We start from the raw sequence: 12,323 nt of genomic DNA on the forward strand, positions 1-12,323 counted from the left end.
ACAAACTGTAACAAAGAAAAAAAGTGATGTACCACAGTGGTGAAAAATAATCACACCACTCTGAGTGCAAGTGCTAATACAAATGGTACACATCCCTGGCTCAGAGAAATGATACAGTCCTCCAGAAAACTGCAAGGACCTGTTTCCATTTTAGTGAATGGCAAAACTCAAATAGATTTCAGTGGGAGGTTGCAATCCATACCATGCATTATGCACAAAAACCAAGTGCAAAGTACACTCACCCTGCCTCACAATTAATATCTTCCAGATAAAACACCACTGATGTCTCTCAGGTGAGCCAAAATGCTTAGACCAATTTTTCCATCAGACTCAGTAACAACCTTCAACAAATAGCATTGCATTCTCCTCCTGTTTTATTTTGCTTATCCCTTCAGTAAACTCTGCCTGCTGATTAAAATCCCGTTATTTGCCCGGTTCAGCCAAACAATTGTTATTCCAGTGATATCATAGCCCCATTGCAAACATGCAAATCCAATGCAGCCATAGGAGGATCTGTAGGTTTTGGGCTCTAAACCTCTTGTGTTTTCTTTCACAGGGGAAGGATATAAAATGCCATGCTCCCCAAGGATGATCCATGGGGAAAACAGTCGCCTGTACCCTCCAGGGGTTTTTCCCACATGGGGGACAATCTGCATTGTTGTTACTATGCGCTGTGGGCTTGATCCAAAGTCCACTGGTGTCAAGATTGCATTGACTTCAAAGGGATTTGGATCAGTCCCCATGCTACCAGGCTTGCTAATGGCTAGATCCTCAGCTGATGCAAATTGGTGCAGCCCATTTGAAGTAAATGGAGCTGCTCCGATTTACACCAACTGAAGTGAAAAGCAGGCAAGAATCGGGCCCTCCATTCTAAGCTTGTTAGTTTTGCCACTCTAATTTTAGCTACCCAGTTAGCCCCATTTCACTGTCTTCTTATCCTGCCTCTTTGCTTTCTGTACTTTCTTTTCTTCAGCTCTTTTCTCTCTCCATTTTCCTTTTAAATCTGAAAATACTTTTCTCCTATTTTTATGCTTTTTCTACTGTATATACATAGCTCCATTACTGTGCCTCCATTTATCCACCTAATCTATCCCTCTATCTCACTTAGATGGCTCTATATCAGTGAATCTCAAACTTTTCCATGCTAGGAAACACAACCCAGTGGGATTCATCTCCCGTCTAGACAGGGTTATGCCAGGATCTCTCTCTTCTTTAGCAATCTAAAAAGGACAAGTTGATAACAACCCCCAAGCAGACACCCCTGCTCCATAGCACCCATCACTGTAGTACTGAAGTCTCTTATCATGTTTTCCTTTCACCTTTATTGCCCTTTCCTTCTTCTTTAGGGTCCTGACCCAGCACCCACATGGAGCTCCACTGATTTCAGTGGAGGTCTGATTACCTGGAGTAAAGTGCAGGATTGAAAGTTATGTGAGGGTGATGAAACCTAGTTGACCTCCTGAAGATCTGATGCCAAAGCTCCTCCTTTTGTTTTTAATTTTGCAGTGCTCAATCTGATCAAGTTCAATCAGAATTTAACAACGAAGTATTGGTCTGAAAACATCCCTCTGTTCTTTTGGTGACATGTTTATCCTGGAGAAATTTGACTCGCTTTCCATTTAATTGTTTTAAAACCACAATTCTAATCACTGAAAATGGGGTTTAATTGAAGATTCAGCTCATAAAAGGTAGTGCAGTGTTAAAGCTGCATTTTTACAAGCTGTAACTCTGTTAACGGAGTACATTCTACATTGGCCAGGCTTAATGACAAATGAGGCTTATCCTTGGTGCAGTCTTTAATCCATCCAGCATTTCTCAGGTCTTTGCTCACATCCTACAGTCACTTTACCGCATTGTCCGTAAATGTAGTTGAATTAAGTATCATCGTGTTAGTAGATGGCTTGAAGGATTCGTGATAGGATACAGAGCCTTTCACCTGTAGATTGCCCTTTCAAATCCCACCTACAATAGTAGGGACCAAGGGTTGTTAATGTTTCATCACCTGTACATAGTAGGTTGAGAGGTCTTGAATCATTTCTCAGTTGGCAGGTATCCATAACACAATCTGCATCCCTGATGGTGTCACATGGTGGTAGAGACCTATCATGGAGATCTAGAGTACAGTGGCACAATATGAGAGTCAGTACAATGGCCATCCTAGCAGACAGGTCAAGGATGGAATGAACCATCCAGCTTTATCCCCTCTCTTTGTCTCTTTTCTGTGAAAGCTCTATGGCTGAGGGGTGAGAAATACAACCCTTTTCTTCTCACTACAGAAGGGCCCCCCTGACTTTCCCTTCTTCTATGCCTGTTCCTTTGATCCCTCCTTTGTCTGGTGGTAGGCTCCAGCCAGTCCTGACATCATGCCATGTACTCCTGCAGAGAGTACAGAGATGAACTATGGGTATCTTAGATACCATTTCATTTAGCAGATACTTAAGCAAATCTTCCTCTGTCTGGCACTATGCTGTACAATTCAACATGGGCCCAATCCCGACAGAGTCTGAGCCCCTTTGAAGGTGCTGATTTCCCACAAGTCCCATTAACTTCAGGATGATGGAAATACTTTCCTTTTGCCCCTTGACTTTTCACTTAATGTGTTAAGACTGTCCTTGGGGGATTGGGGATAACCTGGGGTATCAGGCTCACAAAGTGCAGCTTTTCCTGCATGGTACCCATAAACCGGTATTTAATTTAAGTTTAATAGGAAAGTTATTGTATGTTAAATAAATACTAATTGATTATTTCAAATATATGTGTTCAGGGTTAACAGCTATGTAATGAGCTCCTCTCCATTAGCACAGCTGTTAAACATCAATTAATACGGGTTTTATAATCAATTGATATTTAACATGCTTAAAGTTTCCGAGTGGGATTTAATGGGTCAGCATTTGTATAGTAGCCAATACTATAACTTTTTTTTTTTAAAGGAAAAAATATTTGCTGAAGGATTTATAAGTGGTGAAAAGTTATGAATCTGTTAAAACTCAGCAAATCAGCTTTAGAGAACGATCTGGTGTTTACTAGACACAGAGGTGCTATCTTCCCAGATATGAAGAGCTGCATTCTGTCTGATGGTCACACTCATATGCATGCCAGGAAGTCACCAGACAAAAAGGGGGATGTAGTTCAGATTCCTGCTAAACCCATGAAGGAACCATACACAGACACCCATGGAAATAGAGTAAAGTCCTAGGGAAGGCCCCAGGGAGCAGATGGTATAGTCCATTGTTTCAGTGAATGCTCTCAAACAGCAATGGGCCCCTAATCCTTCCACACTCTGCAGATTGCCTCTATTTTGGGAATGGTTTTGCTCAGTGGCAGAATTTGGCCTTTCAATTAGGCCTTGATCCAACACCCGCTGTCATCATTGATCTGAATTCTTTCCACTGAGTCCAATGAAAACTAGATCAGGTACCTTAAAGCAGGATTCTGCTCTCCCTTACATTGGTATGAATCAGGAATAACTTCATTAAAGTCAATGGGGCCTGGTTCCCCACTCTCCTGTACCTCGTGTAGACATTTACACCTGTGCAAAGTGAGCACAAGGTAAGTGTAACAAGTGGCTAAAGCAGAACACTAACATTTTGCCTCCATTTTGCACAGGTGTGAATGACTATATATGGTAAAGAGCAGTGGAGAACCAGTGTAAAACTGTTGTAACATCAGAAACAGGCCCTAAACAAGAGAGAACTGCATTTCCACCAATCTTTAATAAGCGCAAAACACAACTTTGAAATTCTGCACCGTCCTACTTCTTCCTACAGATAGCACTTTCCTGAAGGAGCTCCCCTTACTCAGAACATTAAGCAATATACAGACAAGAGCCATTTCTGGATCATCTTGTGATCCTCTACCAACTGTGTTTATTATTCCAGACCCTGTCTACACTGCTGTCAGGGCGGAGGCTACAGGTGGATACATGCCACGGTAAAAGCCAGACTGCGTCCACACTGTGGTGTGTAGCTAGTGAAAGGTTTCAGTGGGAGGCAGGCCGTGGGTAAAGGTTCCAACAGTGAGGAGCTTCCAGAGCCGTCCCCCACTGCCTCTCCCTCCATCCCCGCCAGAGCCTTTCACTGAAGCAGGGAGACTCCAGCAACTGGACTCTACACTGCCTGGGTGTGTAGAGAGCCATGTAGGGCACATGAGAGCTGGCACAAAGCATTAGCAATTGATTAGGGCTCCGAGCAGCTCAAGAGAGTCCCCTGTCCTCTGTGCATGAAAATAAGTGTCGACCTACCCTCAGATACATGCTATGGTGCCTAGAGATGAGATAAGCAACAAGGAAACCCCTTGGAAATGACTACAAGAGAAGTACTAGGGTCAAGATTTTCAAAGCTGACCATGGGATTTAGACACACAATTCTCACTCATTTTAATAGCTATGGTGTGCCTAAATCCCCTCATTGGCAATGAAATCTCTAAGACTTTAACCCCTCTGTCCATCTCCCACCACTAAACGCACACACAAATGAATCATGTGCAATCTGTTTAGTGTACACAGGGAGAGCACAAGGAATTTTTTAATGAAAGGAACACAAATCATACCTCATTTACCACCATTCTCTAGCAGTATTTCTTCTATAATTCCTTACTGGCAATTTTCAGACAGTTTTCATGGTATGAGAGAGTTTTGTACAGTTCGCATAAATTCATGCCAGGGGGAATGTAAATAAGCCTAAAAGCATCCTTTTCTCTTTGAGAATGTACTGTTCTACTCCTGCATTCTTCTGTACCCAGCTACAATCTCTTTCTCATCCCCACAATCAGATATGCCCCTCCAAGATTTAAACAATCTCACTAATTATTAACATACCTCAAATTAAATTACAGCTGAGCTGGATCAAGTGGGACAGGTTCTCATCTCAATGCTATCACTATGGCATGCAAACCCCCCCACCACATTAATGCTTTAATTCAATCAGTTTAGCACTTATTAAAGGCAGCGCTAGACTTGTCTGTAGTAGACTTTTAAACATGTTACTCAGTACACAGTAACTAACCCTAGTTAATGTCACACCTTAAATCCTAGTCTAGACAAGGCTATTCTTCCATGTTTGTTCAGTATTGCACGGTTTGGTAACAACTACTGGCATTTATTTTTTAAGTAATACAGAATGTTATGTAGGATAGACAGAAAGACAAAGAAATAGTAAGTGTGTCTTACTATGTGTTTGAACAATACCTAACACAACGGGGCCCCGATCCTGATTGGGGCCATTAGACAATAGTGTGATACAGATAACAAATAAGTTAAGAGAAGGGAGAAAGATTTTAATGGCATTTGCCAACAGATATAAGGTTCTACATCTTGTGTTAAGGTCAATGTAGCTACACCAACCTACACCAGCTGGGAATTTGGCCCAAGAAATACAGAGTTAGGCTTAACCTGATCCTGGCATTCTTGTCAATTTCTCTTTAATAGCAAACTGCCACTCAGGATCCTTTCCACCACCTCCCCCCGACCCCATGCATTGTCTCAATCACACTATTTTGGTTCTCAAATGGTAATTGGCAGTATCATCTTATTATCACTTATTCTTAAAGCCTGAATATTTCGTTCCTAATGATTTTCCTGTTGTGCACAATTTATGTCCATTAGTTCAACTGTTTATTTAATTTTCATTTTTAAATATTCCTTTTTTCAAGTCGGGGGGAAAACAGTACTTAAACCAGAAAGGACCACTGTATAATGAAAAATCTTAAGGTAGCAAAGGAGCTAATTACTGGTGACATGTAGTTATGAACTGCAGTACCAGGTGTCTCTAGGGTATACAGGAAACAGACTAAAATTCTCCTTATAAGCACTTTATATAGACGATGATACTAATGAACTTAATAGCATCACTATCCAAGGACAGCATCAACTTATTGACACCTTATATTTTGCAGAAATAGCTTCTCTTTAAATAGTGCACCCCTGCTTTGAACTGTAATGGTTTTTAAAAGTGTCTTAACACATAAAGGCAAAATCTTTTTTGAAACAGGGTAGAATTGGTTGGTGATTATCACTGAAAAGCTGGCAGCCACCAGCTAACCTTCTAACAATGAAATATGGGAATTTACCTTCATGCTTCAATGCTTGCTATTCAGCTGTCTACCAGGGTCTAAATCAATGGCTCTACACCCTCCACTCAAGGTTTCTCTTTCAAACGCTGCAGATATGACCTTAAGTTCATCATCTAAACAATGCAGTTCACGTTTAATTTCATTAATCTAAGATCTTCCATAAAATTGCAATATGGCACCATACCTTTCAAGTACCTTCATTAAAATCCATGTTATTTCTAAATCCCATGCATATCTATGAGGTCATATGGTGTTTTATTAAAATGGGTTTTTGAAAGGCTCAGCTCTTTTATCATCAATTGTCATAAGGTAGCTCACAATAAAAAAAAATTATAAAAACTCCCCTTATCATTTAGACTAGGAACAGCTGACCCATCTCAGTAAATTACCCCTTCCCAATTTTCACTCTTCTTTCAAGATTTTACATTTGGAAGGGAGAAACAAATCTTACTAAAACCGTCTTGTTTGTGAATATTCTGTTATTTATTAGAGGTAATGTAGTTTCCCTGTTAGAAATTCCATACAAATCTAGAGGCAAGAAAAGGTGAGATTATTTCCAAGATCTGCACTTTCCGGCATAAGGTTCTCTGACTACAGGTCAGAGTGTTCTGATATTTTTCTAATAATGCATTGACAGAAACTATCTACTTGTATGTTGCATCCCTTTCATCTGACCTTTTGTCTGTCTTGTTTATTTAGAATGTAAGTTTAAGGGCATGGACTGTTTTTTATTATGTTTGTTCAATGGCCAGCAATGACCTCTTATCCTGATTGGGGCTATAGGCACTATCACAGTACAAACAAACAATAAAATAATAATAATAATAATAATAATAATAAATAAACTCAGCTCTCTAACCTCTTTAGAGTACAGCCTCTAAGGCCGGGTTCTGCAAAGACTTCCGTGCATGCTTCACTTTACATACATGAGCAATCCAATTGATGTTAACCACTCGTGGAACTCTTTGCGCAATTGGAATCTAAGTTCCAACAACTTGTTCCTGATACTCATATTTTTGGGTTGTAGGGGAACAAACTGATGATGCTAGTTGACTTACCTGTAAGTGCCTGTAATGCTTTTAGGCCATCCACAGAATACATGGCCACTTTCACTAGATAAGCTACAGTTTGGTAGGTTTTTTTGTCAACTGCAGTTGCAAGCACACATCTCTCAGCAACTTATGCAGGAGGTGAACGTACACACTCCAGGGCAGAACATGGCTCATCTTTGCATCATCCTTAAGAATTTTTTTCACATCTCATTATGTTACCTATGAAAAGAGGGGAAACAACATACCTTTTTTCATTTGCTACATTCTAATAATGCATCAGCACAATAGGTTCACAATAATATCCCCAAAGCCTCCCATTAAAAAAAAATTTCAGAGCAATAGCAAGGCTTCTTAAAATGAGAGAGACTCATACATCATGAGACTTTTAGGGAGGGAGAATGCCAGAACAGACTAAAGGTAACATTTACAAAAGTGTAAAAGTGATTTAGGAGCCTAAATTCCATTTTCAAAAGTGATTTAGGCATTCATGAGACAGATATTTAAAGGTGTTTAGGTACCTAAAGATGCAGACAAGTGCCTAATGGGATTTTCAAAAACACCTGAGCATCTAGCTCCTAATGCTTTTCAATATCCCCCTAGGTGCCTATTTGTATCTTAGGGTGCTTAAATATCTTTAAAAATCTGGTCCTTAGGCTAAGTCACTTAAAAGCTTTTGAAAATGTGACCCTTAGTATCAGTTTCAAACACAGCTAAATTATTTTTAAACTTCATAAACTTCATCTACATCAAGCAGCTCCACAGGACGACAGAGCAGCCTCCCCACAGCAGCTATATGCCCCTGCCACACCTCTGCAGGAGTGGACAGGGATGAAAGGGGAGAGAGTGGAGACTTGGCTGCCCACTGACAGCGCCGGCCAGTACAGCTGCACTAATGAGCCAGGGGAGAGCAGTTCTACAATGCAAGACTTTGACTCAGCCTTCTCGCTTTGCTGGTAGAGAAATCAGAGCCAAAGTGGTGAGATCAGAGAATGACTCTGAATATGATGACATAAACCATACGAAGCAATACTTTTCAGTTGATCCTCGTACGGCATTTTAAAAGAAAAAACTGCTATTACTTTTTGCTCTTTAAACAGACCTGATTCAAAAACACTGATAACTTTTTACCAAAAAAATTCCAAAATAGTTTTCATTCTATGTTTCGAAAATGGCTTATCATTTTTTTAAAAAAAATTAATGAACATTTTACAGTTCTTGTTTTGTTTTGCAGGTTTTCCTCCTTTTCTTCCTTTTGCCATATTGCCCCCGAAAGGAGAATGGGAGCAAGAAAAACAGTAAAAAGGCAAGAGAGGAGATAAAACCAAAAATTGCAAAACAGAAAACGGAAAAATGTTCGTTTCATTGAAAAACCTGAATATTTTTTGTAAAAGCTTTAAAACAAAACTTTTTATCAAAAAATATTTCAACTGAAAATTTTTGACCAACTCTATTTTTAAAATAGCTCAAAGGTGTTGAGTGTTCCTGTCCCAAATAGCTTTTAATAGGGTCTGGGAAAAGACACTGCATCTTGGTCCTGCCCCGCATTTGTTACTCAAGCAAAACTCCCACTGAATTCAATAGTTTTGCCTGAGTAAGGGCTGCATGACCAGACCACACTGAAACCGTGAGTCTTGCCTGAGTAGGCACTATAGGTCCAGACCTGGCATTTTAATTAATTCTCAGAAATGCTTTCCCTAAAATATGGCACTTGCAGGGATGCCTCCAGCTAAACAACGTTGCTCAAAGCTTGTGGGACAGTAATGCATTGGAGCATCCTGGTGAATCTGACCCTTACCAAACACATTTTCAAAAGAACCAGATTTTGCAAAAAGCTGAGCTCCCATTCAGATGCATAAACAAGGGTGACATTTTCCAAAGCACCCATTAGCTGTCACCTCAAGACTGAGAGCCACTTATTTTGGGGCCGAGGTGAGAACTGAACTCTTCTGAAAATCTGACCCTATATGTTTTAAATATGAAACAATTAAACAAAACTTGGGGTTTTTTTAGAAAAAGGTAAAGCGGCATTTTTATGCCAAAAGAAAAAAATAATTAAAGGCATTCACAATTTTTCAGAGGCATGTAAAAAAAAAAAACACCAATGCATTGACATGAGAGCTAGAAACACCATGGTCCTTGCTGCCTATGTCCATAATAGTCCATTATACTATTTTGCTTCTGTAACTGTACAGCAAGAGACATTGCTATTGAGATGTCATTTGTGGCAAAGCTTCCACAGTTAAGATTAGCTGATGACTTCAACCTCGCCTTCCCTCTTTTGTCCATAAAAAAAGTACTCAAGGCTGCAGTACTGCAGCTACAGTGTAACATTACTCTGAAGAAGCAATTACAGCAAACAGAGTGAGGAACTAAAGACAGGTCACCTAAATGAACTGAGGGAAAAGTACACGAGAAAACAAGAAAATGTCTTCATCACTTTTCAGGCTTCAAATTGGAAAAACAGGGATCAATACAGCAGAACTTCATTTAATGGTGTGAAAAAAACAATCCAGCACAAGACAGGCAGGAATCACTTATTACAAAACAAACAAGGCAATTAGAATCAAGCAAGAAATACAGATATGTGGAGCCAAATATTCATTCCATTGGCCAAGGCTTTGAAGTAGGGGGAGCCTTTAAGTGAGGATTCTCCACCGTTGTTTTACAAGGTGAGGGCATGTGAAATATGAAACAAAAAAGGGGTTTAATGGGCAGCAATTTACTCCTTTGTTTTCTCTTTTTCTTCCATTAATTTTAATGTTTGTGAAAACAAGGGCAGGTAGCACTGGCTAATGCTAAGCCAAGCGCAGATAGATGCGCCTCAAGCTTTCACTCTCCCTAAAGTTCCACCAAAAGAATCTCAGGCCTGACCTGAAGAAGAACTGCTAGAAGGAAAATAATGTTATTGAGCCATAGGTTCTGACTCCTCACGGCCCTGGAGTGGAGGCACAACAGAACATCTCCTAGTCTGGGCTCAAAGATGTAGTTCCAAGAATTGTCCAAGCTCGCTGGCCGAAGCAAGGGCAAGAGACTAGAAGTGCCTGCTTCCAGGTGTCAGTCATGTCATTTCAAATGGCCATCGCTCATCAATTTCAGACGCGTTTACGACTTTTAAGACTACTCCTTAAGCTCGCGCTGAATCTAGCCAGGACTTCTCAATGCATCACTCTGCATGGTCATGTTGAAGATTCTGTGCCAGAACTTCAGCTGGTGTAAACTGAAATAACTTCACAGGTTTCAATGGAACTATGTGAGTTTAACCAGCTGAGGATCTGGCCCAGAGACTACTCTGAGGCATTTGGCTCACTATTACCTAGGGTGACCAGACAGCCAGCGTGAAAAATCAGGACGGGGTAGAGGGTAATAGGAGTTTATATGAGAAAAAGACACACAAATCGGGACTGTCCCTATAAAATTGGGACAGCTAGTCACCCATCTATTACCCCTTCGACCTGCTAAACACATAGAACAATACCAGGCCACACACAGTAGGGATCAAATCACAGCTCCACATGCAGGTGAGCTGGGGGAGAGCAGGCAGAAGGGAAAGTCTCTGGAACCATGACACAAGTGAGCTGGGGAAGTGGGTAGCAGAGCAGAGGCAAAAGGCAACCATGCAGGTAGATGGGAAAAGTGATGAAGAGTTGAAAAGTGCCCAAGGACACCAAGATGGTCAGCAGTAGAACCAGGTTCAACCTGGCTCCCAACCAGGAGCTCAATCCTGTAAGCCACACTACACGTCTTGTACACGAAAGATACCAAATCAAAGCTGTGATTACCATTCTCTGTAATATCCATGGCAATGGAAGGGGGTTTTAGTATAGCACATCACCCACATCTGAAGAAGTGTCAGTGTAACCAAACACAACAATCAGCCAATGACTTCACTAGCAACCAAAGGCACAACAAAGCAAAACTGGGCAAATCTTTGTCGGTCGAACTAGCTCACTCGTTCCCCATTAAAACACGTATGGGCCTGATTTGTGTCCCCCTAGCCAGTTTAAATCAGGAGCAACTCCACTGAATCATTGGAGTTACACCAGTGTAGGAGCAGAATACGTTGCTTTCATTAGGACAATGCCAACAAATCAATCCATCTAAAGCTTCTCTATAAGGCCTCCTCAGAATGCAAACCACATTCTATGTAACTTTTAACTGATCAGTATCTGAAAGAAAAGCCACTAAATCCAGTGTGAAGAAGTCTGCATTAAGGGAAAGAGCTGGTAGCAGGAAATCTAAATTGGAACAGGGGAAAAATAAGAAGCTACTGTACTCCAGAGTGTACGCTGTCAGGGCTATACACCTGAATACAAACAGCTCTGTCATGCTGGGATGTTATTACCTTTACTGCCAATTCCCACCACAGCGTTCTGTAGCATATTAAATAGATTAATAGAAGTAACCTAGAGGGAGTATAAAAAGTGCCAATCTTCACTTATGGCCAAGTGCCACTGAAATGGAGAGAGAGTCTGGAGCTGACATTTGCAGAAGTAACGCCATGTTATTAAAACAAATTTGGCATGAGGGAGAAATATGTTTGCTTTGTGATTAATAATGGCTATGGGAGCATATTCAAAATCAAATATTTGTAAGGCACCACATTAGCATTCCCCCTCCCCACAAATAAAAATACTGCTTACATTATTTAAATCACAGGCCAGGTATTTAAAAGTTACATGAGGTATGTGGAAGACTAGATCTCAAATCTAACTTTGAATTTCTATTAATCTTTAAAAAAAAAAAAATCTTTAGCCACAGTCTCTAGATGCACTTACAGAAAACTGCCAGGCATTGCAATTTTTCTGCCCTTTTTTTTCCCCCTCCTAAAACATTGGTTGTATTTTCTCCCTTTATTTATTGGACTGCTAAATGGATTATTTCAGTAATAAATCAGGCCCTTTCATTACATTTTTTAAGGTATTGTCACTGTTATGAAGTACAGTGTGCCATCAAAATTAAGCTCAGATTGTATTATCACCTATTTTATAGATGCAGGATTACTTGATGGATTTTTTCCAGCAGTCTAAGCACTTTGTGTCTTTCATTCAAAGAACAACAGACTCCCTTGCTTAACGGAATCCTGGCCCCCCCAAAAAATTATGAAAATTTCACACTGATTTTTTCATGAGTATCTTCATATTATGTTTTAGAAGTGCAGAAGGTTTTTGGGGTTTTTTGTTGTTGTTTTGTTTTGAGCCAGAG

This window comes from Chelonoidis abingdonii, chromosome 20 (genome assembly GCF_003597395.2).
Source record: "Chelonoidis abingdonii isolate Lonesome George chromosome 20, CheloAbing_2.0, whole genome shotgun sequence".
In the NCBI taxonomy this organism is placed as follows: domain Eukaryota; kingdom Metazoa; phylum Chordata; order Testudines; family Testudinidae; genus Chelonoidis; species Chelonoidis abingdonii.